Here is a 12654-nt window from a genome sequence, read left to right on the forward strand (position 1 = left end):
GGACACTTCGCAACCCAACACCACATCTCCTTGCAGTTTCCTCAGTACACCCTAGCATAACCCCTCTAGCCCATCCAGCCAGGCCCCTTGCTGTGTCTCCTGCAGACCATGCATGGTTCTAGGTCTGTTCCGTTCCACTCTCCTCACTAGCCTCAATTCTACTGCATTCTGATAACCTTTGTGTTGCAACGCAGATGTTATTCTCTCTGTCCACAATGCTCCTGGGGCCAGGCAGGCAGTGTAGAAGCATGATACACACAAAAAAAGGACTTCACTTTTTAGGGTGTTCCAGGGATCAGACTGGACCAAAAGAGACAGTCATCCAGGATGGGTAAAGAAAAAAAATCTAAATCCTAGCCAACGAATCGCATGAGGGCATAGGAGTCCGGGAAGTGGCACTAAGCTTCAGGTCCAAAGGGTGGAAGAGGGCACAGCGACAAATCCCCTAAACGCATGGTGGGACTGCACATTGCTCCCGTCTGCCACGTGGGTTAGGTATGGCCACAGGTCAATGAAATTGGAAGTGATAATCCTGAATAAGTATTATTCCTCTTTGCTGTTTTGCTTTCGTTTACAGACTAGTGGTGCATACCATTTCACTTGATTTTCTTTCTCCTTCTAACTACAGTTGATAAATTTATTTAGTGTTTGTTCACTCCTGGCCACAAGCTATGGACTTCCTTTATTTTCATAATCTCATGATGCTGAGTGACAGTACTTGAGAGGAAGAATCTGGTGTGAGCAAGGAGCTCCGAGTTCTTGGGTTAATTTTGTGAGTGGAAATGACATGCTCCTCTTTTTGTTTAATTCATATAAACACTTCTCTTAAGAATACTTTGATTTAAAGAAAAGTTGCGAGGATAGCATACGGAGTTTCCACATGTCCCTCCCCCAGTTCCTCCTACTAGTAACACCTTACATTTTCTGGCTACCTTTGTCATAGTTAAGGAACCAACCTTGGTGCATTAACTTAAGTCCACACGTTACTCAGATTTCACTAGGTTTCCCCTAAGGTCCATTTTCTGGCCGGGATCCCATCCGGGACATCACATCGCATTTGTTTGTCATCTTTTTCTTAGCCTCCTCTGGGCTGCGGCAGTATCTCAGACTTTCCTCATTTTTGATGACTTCGACAGTTTTGAGGAATCCAGGGCAGGTATTTTGTAGAATATACTTCAGTTTGTGTTTGTCTGATGTTTTCACCATGATTATTAGACTGAGGATATGGGTTTGGGGTGGGAAGACCACAGAGGTGAGATGCCCTCCTCATCACATCCCCATCACATCATGGTACCAACATGTCTCATTAGAGATGCGTGTAGACTTTGGTCACTGGGCCGATGTGGCGTTTGCCTGGCTTCTCCACTGCAAGGGCCCCACGCTCTACAGGGGGAGTACAGTAAGGCACAGTGCATTCTGAGGGCTTGGCAGCTAACCCACACTGCCTTTGTATCTATCATCTGGAATCCTTCCACACAGGAGGTGTGTCTCTCAGCACTTGGGCCTCTCTGGGATGAAAGTTTTAAGTGCATACAAAGGCTTTGCCAAGCTCTCTCTTCCTGATGCCGTGATGACTGTAAATGGCAGCTCCATGGCCTGGATCCAGAGGGAGGACAATGACACCATGATGTATAACGTGAACAAGAAATTAATCTTTATTGTTTGAGCCATTGAGACTTTGGGATATTTTTTATGGCACCATAACTTACCTTCCCCAAGGAAGGGTAAAGCAAGGTTATATTCTCAAGGGCAGTAGTCAGGAGGGTGGGGGCCATGAAAGGGCCAGCACGTCTATTAATGGTTTAGGACTGACACTGGAACACAGTCATACATGGGAGGTCTGCTCTGACATGACATGGCCTCCACAGACTGGGGTCCAGATGGCACTAAACCCTCTTCCAGAGTGCAGCTTCTCCTTCCAGATCTCTCCTAATCACTGCAACACACATTGGTTTTATCACCCTTCAAATCTAAAACAAAATCATCTCCCCTCAGTCACAGCCAGTGCCTCCTCCTGACTTTGTATTTCTGCCCCTGGTGCAGTTATCTTCCCTTTCCTGGTTTAAAATCTTAGTGTGATTGTTGAGCACAGCTTCTGTGGTGGTCAGTCATTTCTAGAGATTCTACCCACAATGTGACATTGGCACTCACCTTTTCGTTTCCATGCCTCCCTCTCTCAAGCTCAGAGCCTCCTCCCCTCTGTCTACATCACTGTGACAGATCCTAATTAACCTCTTGCTCTGTCTTCACCCTTCTCTTCTCCTCCAGGTATCTGTCTCTAAACTAAAGACCAGATCAGTTCTTTTTTCCGTGTAAACTACCTTATTGTTCTACCACTGGTCTTCCATCATCTTTTCCTTCCTCATCTACCTGTCCAGTCTTATTTCCCATGAGCCTTTCACCTCAAATCCACACTTCAGATATCCCTGTTAGATCTGTTTTCCAAGTACTTGCAATTCTCTGTAAGAGGGTTACTCTTCCTGTTCTGCCTTAACCTCTCGTCTCCTTCTCCAAGTGGCAAGTTCTGGCACCTCTTCAAGTTCCGTCTCAAATGTCATCTCCTCCATGAAATCCTTACTGACTCGTCCTATTCCAGGCAGAACTAATCATTCCTTCTTCCTTTTCCAATTTAGAAAAAATCACATTCATTCTTTAATGTTTGACTCAAGAAAAACCTCTTATTTTCTTTCTTTCTGTATTAGTTTGCCAAGGCTGCCATAATAAACACCATTGACTTGGTGGCTTAAAAAACAAAAATGTATTCCTCACAGTCCTCGAGGTTAGAAGTGTGAGATCAAGGTGCTGGCAGCTTTGGTTTTTTTCTGAGGCCTTCCTTCTTGGTTTGCAGAGGGCCACCTTCCCCTGTGTCCTCACACGGTCTTCCCTACATGTGCGTCTGTGTCCTAATCTCCCCTTCTTACTAGGACACCAGTCGTACTAGATCAGGAACTACCCATATGACCTCATTTTACCTTAATTACTTCTTTAAAAATCCTGTTAATAGGAGTTGGATTGTTGAGGCCAATATTCTGGCTGCAGTGGCCATGAAGATAACTGGCCCTTCTACAACCAGACATTGTTATGACCTCTGTCACATAATAATGTGATTAGTCCAAAAGCCCATCTCCCCTCCCTCCACCTGCCCCACCCACAAACACTGTGACCAGAGCCAAAATCCCTACATTCTTTGGATAAGCTGAATGCATGCCTTCTATGCCCCCTTTTTTTTTTTTAGACAGAGTTTTGCTCTTGTTGCCCAGGCTGGAGTGCAATGGCGTGATCTCAGCTCACTGCAACCACCACCTCCTGGGTTCAAGTGATTCTCCTTCCTCAGCCTCCCGAGTAGCTGGGATTACAGGCATGCACCACCATGCCTGGTGAATTTTGTATTTTTAGTAGAGACAAGGTGTCTCCATGTTAGTCAGGCTGGTCTCGAACTCCTGACCTCAGGTGATCCACCCGCCTCAGCCTCCTAAAGTGCTGGGATTACAGCAGTGAGCCACCACACCAGGCCCATACCCTCTATTTTTTAAAGCATATAAGACAAGTTTCTAATCTCCATTGACAATCACTTCATTTCATCCATTCAAATCCCCTGGCTCTGGGATTTTTCTAGCCATTGGTTGAACTTGGACAAGTAACTTAACCTCTTGAGTTTTCTCAATTTTCCAATGTAGGAAAAAAAAAAATTAACTTAGAGTAGCCTTAAGGCTTAAATAAAATTATTTCAAACACTGTCAAGCACATACTGGAGGCTAATACCCAATCATGGTTATCACCACTGAGCTGTGAGCTCACTCAGTTGGGATGGCAGCCCCATCTCCCTCTGGGGAAGAGCTTGTAGCCCTGGTGGGAGGAGCAGATGGCCATCAGGGAGCCATTTCAGTTGAGGCCACTCTTCCCAGCCAGGCAGCCCCCAATCAGTCACCTAGCAGTGCAGAGTACTAGGGCTTGGTTACCCCCACCCAATGTGGGGCTTCTCTGAAAGGCAGTCTGGCTCTGGACTTCTCCTTGGATTGGTAAGAGACTCCCACATGCGTCACCACCAGAGGTTGCCCTGTCCAGCCTACTTCGCTCCCTTTATCTTTCCCAGACATCACTCCCCTCTATAAACCTTTTACACCCCTTACCCAATCTCTTTGCTCACTCCCTAGAGAACTCCACAGTGAGGAAGTTTCCCCAGTGTATATCACTCTCAAATACAGGTTCAGTTGGTGATGGTGCCCAGCACTTCTGCTAAGGGAATAAAGGCAACTGGATTGGATTACAGTTGGTCTTGGAACAACACAGTTTTCAATTTCGAGGATTCACTTACACTTGAATCTTCCTCCACCTTTGCCATCCCTGAGACAGCAAGAACAATCCCTTCTCTTCTTCCTCCCTTCATCCTACTCATTATGAAGACAATAAGGATGAAGACCTTTATGGTGATCCACTTCCATTTAATGAATAGTAAATATATTTTCTCTTCCTTATGATTTTCTCAATGACATTTTCTTTTCTCTAGCTTATTTTATTATAAAAATATGATATCTGATATACATAATATACCAAATATATTTTAATCAACTGTTTATGTTACAGCAAGGCTTCTGGCCAAGGGTAGGCTATTAGTAGCTTTATTGAGGGGTCAGTAGTTATACGTGACTATTGCAGGGGAAGCACTGCCTCTAATCCCAGCATGGTTCAAGGGTCAACTGTACTGTTAACAAAGGAAAGACCTACCTGTATATCTAAGAGAGAGAGAGAAAAAAAAGAAAAGACATTTTAGAAGACAATAACATGGTAGAAAGGTGGTGCCCTGCTCCAAGGTTAGCCCCTGGAGGTCCTCTGGCTACGGAAGACCTGAGAGAGTCTCTGCTGAATCAATATTACTTCACCCGTGGATTGCACCCCATGCCTAGCTAGAATTCTAAACTGATTTGAACTAAGCCCATGACTCCACACCCTAGCCAGCTTTGAGCCTCTGAGTTTCCAGTATCTGGCAAGTTTTCAGAAACCTGGTAATCATGTCAACTATTCACAAACATGAGAGATTTTTTTTTTTAATCCATAACTCCTTCCTGATTCTTTACTCTGTTTTATTCTTACAGTTGTCCTTTAAGGAAGGATTTTTTTTCCATTGAGGAAGCTAAGACATAGAGAAGTTGAGTATCCTGTCCAAGTCCTACAGCAATTAAGTGGTAGAGCCATGGGTTTGAGATTTGTCTGTCTGACCTCTAACCACTCTTACATCATCTCCCTATACAGGCATTTAGACCCTAACTAAATCTCTGATGCACAAAACAGTAGGAAGAAACCAAAACCAATGTGGAAGTGAGCAACTGCAATGCAAAACTGCTGCATCTTACTGATCTCGATGTTGATAAAGTCACAAACTATAGCCTATCATTCCGGGACTGCACTTGCCCCTCACTTCAGCAGCTCTGCCCATCATTAGCTGCATCCAGCATGCTCTGTACAGGCATCATACAGGCACAGGGTCTTTTGATTTTGTGAACTTGTGGAGTCACAGTATCCTGACTCTCATATCCCTCTTGAAACTGTCTACAGAAACAGGTTCGGCCAGAATCGCCTCATGATTCAACAGGCCAGCAGAGATGCTCCTTGCCACTGCTCAGCAGATCATGGTGAAGGGTCAGGACCCATCTTCTGCTAGCTGCCCACTCTGCTGCCAACCCCCACAACTGCCACAGAATGTTCTGCTTCTGACAGTCCATTTCTCCACAGTGACTGAGAGTGGGAACTACTGCTCCCATCTGGGCAGTGGAGCTACGTGGCTCTTGCACAATTAGTTCAGCTCTTGGAAAACTGTTTACTGAATACTTTGCCAGCTCTACATGGAATTGAATCTGTGTTTTATTCTTAGCCTAACCACAGCTTAACAGGTCACAAACCTTAAGGGTGTGCAAATCTGTGCTCCCTTCACTCCAGTGGGTGCTATCTCCCCTGCTCAGGGCTTCTGAGAAGTGTGCCCAGGGAAAGCTTAGCCTCATGAAAGAGAGCCTCACAAAATCCACCTGCCAAAAGTTCACCATGTCTATGCAGAAGCCAGCCTTGACTTGAATTTCTTATGATACTGGAAATAAGGAAAAGGGGTCTGATAAAATGTCCAATGTTTGTGAATTGTTTGTACAATATAATTGACACCTACTATGGGTAGACAGGGCAGTGGGGACCTCAGTTGTATGAGGGAGCCACTTCCTGCAGGCCCTGGGAGCACTGGAGATGGGAAGGAGGGTCAGCAGGAGCTGTCTGTGACAAAATCACTTCACAGAACATGGAAAGGGAAGCCACCTCTACCTGTTCTGTCTTTTCCTCCAGGGATCCTGGCAAAATGTGGGGTGAAAAGAAGAGGACACCTGCTTGAAGCTCTCCCAGGAATGCCTCCAAGACCTAAATGCAGATACTGGAGCATCCCCTTGGATTAATGGGGGTCTCCTATAACCACTGCCCACTTGCCATTGGGCTCAACAGGGTCCGACTCTCCAAGGTAATGCCAACTGTGATCTTTCCCTGCTCCCCAAGACCTCATAGGCTGCTCTTACTACCTACTTAGGACTCCAAGCCTGAGACAAAACCTTTCTTCTATAAGAGAAGGTTCCTAATTTCTAAAGACAGCACTTCTATACAGTTTTTCCCTGTATATAAGCAGAATAATTTTTAAATGCAAGCAGAGGGAGAATTTGAGAGATAATATAGCAGAAATTCAGTACATTTTGCCTCTGGAATAAATATGACTGACTTTTTCTGTTTATGTAAGTATCTGGAACAACAGGTCTGTGGTGGGTGCTGATGATTGGTCTGCTCCATTCTTCTGAAGGGTCTTCAAGTACAGGAGAGTCTGGAAGACTAAAAGATGCATTTCCTAGGCTCCCTTGCAGCCAGGATTCTCTAGGGAGATCTTGGGATTTGAAAGGCAGTTGAAGCAGAAACAGTTTCAAGATTCTGGTTCCAATGGCTCCCTAAAGAGGAACCTATTCTATGAAGTTCTGAGAGTCAGTCCTGAAAGTACAGACTACTGCTCACCCCTCCAACCCTCCTAATTATTGTGTGAGCACCCAGTTCCCTGTATTAAATATCTTTCCACTTAAGATACATAAAGTGGTTTCATTTCCTGCACCAAACTCTGACTGACATCAATCCTTTGTCTGAGATCCATTTGGTTTGAGGTTTCTTTTTGTTTGTCTATTTTTGGGTTTTATTATTATTATTATTATTTTTAGTAGAGACAGGGTTTTCACCATGTTGGCCAGGCTGGTCTCAAACTCCTGATCTCAGATGATCTGCCCATCGCGGCCTCCCAAAGTGCTGGGATTACAGGTGTGAACCACTGTACCCAGCCTAGTCTGAGTTTAATAATGTATTTGATCTTTCCTCACTTATTCTCATTTTTACCTCTTGACTTGTTTTTGATGTTCTCTTCTTACCCTGCTTCTCATTTTATTTACCCCTCTTTAGCATATAACTGCAGCTGTAATAATCTAGAGGAAAAGGCATACATTTTAGAGTCAAGTAGATCTCATTTTAAAGTCCTGCTCTTGGCCGGGCGCGGTGGCTCAAGCCTGTAATCCCAACACTTTGGGAGGCCGAGATGGGCGGATCATGAGGTCAGGAGATCGAGACCATCCTGGCTAACATGGTGAAACCCTGTCTCTACTAAAAAAAAAAAAAAAAAAACTAGCCGGCGAGGTGGCGGGCGCCTGTAGTCCCAGCTACTCTGGAGGCTGAGGCAGGAGAATGGCGTAAACCCGGGAGGCAGAGCTTGCAGTGAGCTGAGATCTGGCCACTGCACTCCAGCCTGGGCGACAGAGCCAGACTCCGTCTCAACAAAAAAATAAAAATAAAAAAAATAAAGTCCTGCTCTTTCACTTATAATCTGTGTCACTATAGACGAAGTTTTTAAAGTCTGCAGCCTCTGTTTTCTGATCTCTTAAACATGCCCAGGAATATCTTTCTTATCAGGTGTGGTGCCGTTTAGGTAAGAGGTCCGGGGTGCCCCCAGCAGGACACAGAGCAGGACTGAACAAATCTCAGTTTATTCCCCACCTCCTCCCTACGCAAAGAATTCTTAGAGTGATCTTCACGCATCATTGACAATCAGTTCCAGTGCTGGGGACGGCCACTCTCCAGACCAAGGAGACAAGCTCAAGCCCCTCTCCATAGCTGGGATGAGTGAGAGCTCAGTGGAGGGTCCTTCCCATCCCTATGACCATGGACTGAATGACACACACATCAGCCCCAGAGTCATCTCCCCCAGAGCTTCAAGGTCAAACAGCATTTACTGTGTGCCTTTCAGAAATATAAACTCCCATCCCTGAGGATCTGGACTCAAAGGCTTGACCACATGTGTACAAACCCAAGTCATTCCTTTCTCTCTCTCTCTCTCTCTCTCTGTCTGTCTCTCTCCTCTTAGATATCTCTTTCCTTCTCTCTTCCTTTTTTATCCATTTCTGCATTTTCTCACTCTCCATGTCTGCTGGTTATTTTGTTTCTCCCATCTCTCTTTTCCTCCACCTACAGGGTGTTTGGCCCTATTCTGTTGCAACCTCTCTGTTTCACTTCCTGTCATTCTTTCTCCCCAAATTTTGACTGTTCCCTAACTGCATGTATTCCTGCATCTTTCTCCCCATCTCTGTCCCCCCAGTCCCCTGCCCCTGACTCTCCCTGTCATAATCCCCTTCCTGAACTATGGCTCCTTCCACTTACTAAGTCCCTTCCCTGTCACATTGCTCTTTTTCCCTCCTGGCACCAGGTCTTTCTGCCTTTTGCGGTCCCAGTTCTTTTATTCCCCTCACTCTGTATCTCCCTTTTTCACACCACTTCTGCTACCACTGGTCAAGGTACCTCCTCCCTGCTTTGCTCCGCGTCATCTCTGGAGAGCCCTTTTCAATCCGTATCCTCTTCTCCTGCGTCTCCTGCTGGTTCACCCTTTTTCTCTACTGTTAGTCTCTAAGTCCAACTCCTCTGTCCTCTGATTTGTATCTCATTCTTCTCCCTCCCAGACTTTCTAGGTCCCTCAGTCTGTCGATTTCTGTTCCCGACCCAGCCCCATGCACATTCATAGATATGGGGGAAAAGAGGCCACTGCCTGGAAGAACAGTTCCAGTGGTGCTGGGAAGGCAAACGCACCGCAGCCAGCCCAGCCAGGGTAAGCGATCTGTGCAAAAGAAACACCGAGGTCACGAAACAGGTGCAGGTCACCTCCTCCAGCACGAGGGTTGGGGGGTCCCCCAAGGCAGTGAGTACTGTGGGGAGAACTGGGGAGGAGTACGGGTTGACCTGGGAGGTCACGAGGAGCGGGGAGTCTCAAAAGATGGTGCGGTCCCCAGAATTCCAGGGTCAGGATGAAGACGCAGCATCCGGGGATGCACTGGGTTGGGGGAGGTGGAGGGAGCGCAAAACACTTGAACCCGCCGCCGACTTTATCCCACGCAGTTATGCGAGGTGATGGAGGGGGGCGGGAGTCACCCAAAAGGAAAACGACGCGGCAGGCGGTGTCTACCTGGACCTCCCTCAGACAGGCTGGGGAAGCAGACCGGCTCAGAGCGATTTTAACCCAAAATAAACGCAGACCAGGAGGGGCGACCGGGCCTGGGAAAACCTCATAGCCACGCAGGACTTCCCGCGGGCCGGGTGAGCCGGCCAAGATACTTCAACACACGCGCTGGCTCCTAAACCCCAACTGCGATGGATCAGGGGTCTGAGGGGTCGCAAAGCACAGACTTGAACCAGAAAGACGGGGCCTTACCCACTGGACTCTGTCGTTGCTCCGCTTGACATCTGCCCAGTTCATTCTGAGCCTCTTGCCAACAGCGGCAAAAATAAATCTTTAATTCTTTATCCCCAAGCCCCCGGTGGAATCTGTAACACAGTAAGACCTCAGCATGAAATAAAGCCACCTCCCTGAGCCCTTTTCCCCGAGGACAGGCACACCCACTCAGAGTTTGCAGACTCTGAACACTTGGAGCCCAGGCACCTTTACCTACAAGCTGATCGCTCCATTTGCATGCCGTCTCCAGGATACTTTCCTTACAGTGCTTTCCAAAAGCAGCTTTTACACATCCTGATCGTGTTCCTGAAATGCCCGTTATTGCTTCTGCCCACCGTTGTCAGTGGATCCTTTGAAGCAAAAATCTGCTTAAAATCAAATTACTCTGTATCTTAGGAAATAAAAATGTAGACAGAAATGACTAAAGAAAAATGTTATATTCAATAGTCAATGTTAAATTACATGTTTTATGCTTCTGAGATATAAACCCCTATCTCCAAAAAATTTCTAGCACACAGCTAATTTGTGTGAATATTATTGGGGGTGAGACACAGGGAGGAAAGATGATATAAAAGTTAATATGCTTTTGTCAGCAAGTAATAGGATGTTTGTCTCAAGAGAGCTTAAACTATGAAGGATTTTTGTTGGCTCGTGAAAGTGGAGGCTCAGAAGTTCAGGCTTTTTTATTTCCTCACTCTGTCCTCCATTTGAGAGCTCTAGTCTTACAGAGGCAAGCGGTTGCCAACTGGGACAATATTCTTGACAAGTAGGAGAGAGAGTCTCTTATCTAACTGTGGAATTAAACTTCCCCCTCCTTCAGTCTGATTGGAATAATTTAGTGAATGTACTTGCTCCTGAACCGAGAACTGTCACCAGGGAAATGCCATGCACTGATTGGCTTAAACCTGTTTCCTAAAATGATTCTTGGCAGAGGAATGGAATTATCACGACTGACTCAGGCTGGATCTGGAGTCAGTGCCCAAAACCACATTGTTCCTACTCTGAAGAGGAAGGATGAAGCTGATGTTCACACACGAGAGAGCTAAAGAGAGGAGTCCAGTCCCTTGTTTGGATCGAATTACGATGAAACACTGAAAAATATTTACAAGACAAAAACAAAGTCAAAATGGACATTACAGCACAAGTGAGAAGTCCACACCAGAAACCCTGAGGAAGTCTCTGAACTTCCCATAGGATATGAGAAAGGGAGTTGAAGCTGATTTTATCAAAGTCATAAAGCCAGGACAGACTGACCCAACTTTGTCTGGGTAACACCTACAAAATTTGTCTAACAATAAGTAGGCAAGGGGAGGGGAAACAGTGAGGAAGAAACACGGTTGCACAAAAGAAAGTACTAGACTAAAAATGCCAAAATGTGCCAGTGTGGTTGTGTGAGCCTGCAATCCCAGCAACTCAAGAAGCTGAGGTGGGAGGATTGCTTGAAACCAGGAGTTCAAGGCTATAGTGAGCTTTAGACATACGCCTGTGAATAACCACTACACTCCAGCCTGGGCAACATAGTGAGTCCCTGTCTCTAAAAAGAAATCAAATTTTTTCAGAAATGCAAAATATAATAGCATCTGCCATTAGGTGATGAAACTATGATTGTTTTTCTCTCTTTTTCAAGTTTTTCTGTTTCTCTAATAATCTCAAAATGATAATATATTTTTTATAATTAGAAAGTATTAATATGGCCGGGCGCGGTGGCTCAAGCCTGTAATCCCAGCACTTTGGGAGGCCGAGACGGGCGGATCACGAGGTCAGGAGATCGAGACCATCCTGGCTAACACGGTGAAACCCCGTCTCTACTAAAAATACAAAAAACTAGCCAGGTGCGATGGCGGGCGCCTGTAGTCCCAGCTACTGGGGAGGCTGAGGCAGGAGAATGGCGTAAATCCGGGAGGCGGAGCTTACAGTGAGCTGAGATCCAGCCACAGCACTCCAGCCTGGGAGACAGAGCAAGACTCCGTCTCAAAAAAAAAAAAGAAAAAAAAAAAAAAAAGAAAGTATTAATATAAGTCGTTAATGGTGGCTTCCAAATGTAACTTCTTCCTAAAATTCCTGTGATTCATTCTTTATTCACCATCCACAAAAGCCACAGGCACAGTAATAATTTTTCCAATATTTGTTAAGCGTCGAATTGTCAAGCTCTTCAGAGGGTTGGCAAGATAAAAGTCCCTAATTAACAAATACTCAAGGACTGACACATCTTTTCCATAATCATGTTGTTGTTTAAATTGTGGAATATTTGTGGTTGGAGGCTATGCTGAATTGTTAAAAAGTTAATTGTTTTTGAGTCAATAAGTGATCACTCTGGCTCCCCAAGAGAGACTCATTAACTTGGAAAATCCCAGTGAGAACCCCAACTCCAAGGGGAAGCACATTTATCTCTAGATGACTTTCCATATGCCACAGAGTAAGTTCTTGAAGGGCAAGGATTCTGTGCGCTGATTATCATATTGGCATGCACAGATAGGTGCATCACAAATGCTTTTCTTGATAGAGATAACAGCAAACAAACTCACATGGGCCATACTCTCTTTAATCAGCTTCATTATTTTCTCTATTTTGTACTATGTGAATCATTCGTCTTTGTAATTTTTACTTTCTTTTTTTTTCTTTTTCACATTAACCAGGTTTTGATTAGTGAAGATTCCACTCCCTGAACTCCTTGTGTGTCAGAAAGTGAGAGATTTACTGTCTTCCTGGAAAACCCTTTATTTATCAAGGACTCTTCCATCCTCTGAAGTTCCAAAGCTGCCTCTTCCTTCCCCATCTCGGCAGGGACACTGCTGACACGCCTCTGACCACGAGCACGTGACCAGGTCTCCGGATCCATGCCGAGCCCAACTATCTCAGGACATAATTTTCTCTACTTGGAG

Source organism: Trachypithecus francoisi, unplaced genomic scaffold, assembly GCF_009764315.1.
Source record: "Trachypithecus francoisi isolate TF-2019V2 unplaced genomic scaffold, Tfra_2.0 Lachesis_group5, whole genome shotgun sequence".
Lineage (NCBI taxonomy): Eukaryota > Metazoa > Chordata > Mammalia > Primates > Cercopithecidae > Trachypithecus > Trachypithecus francoisi.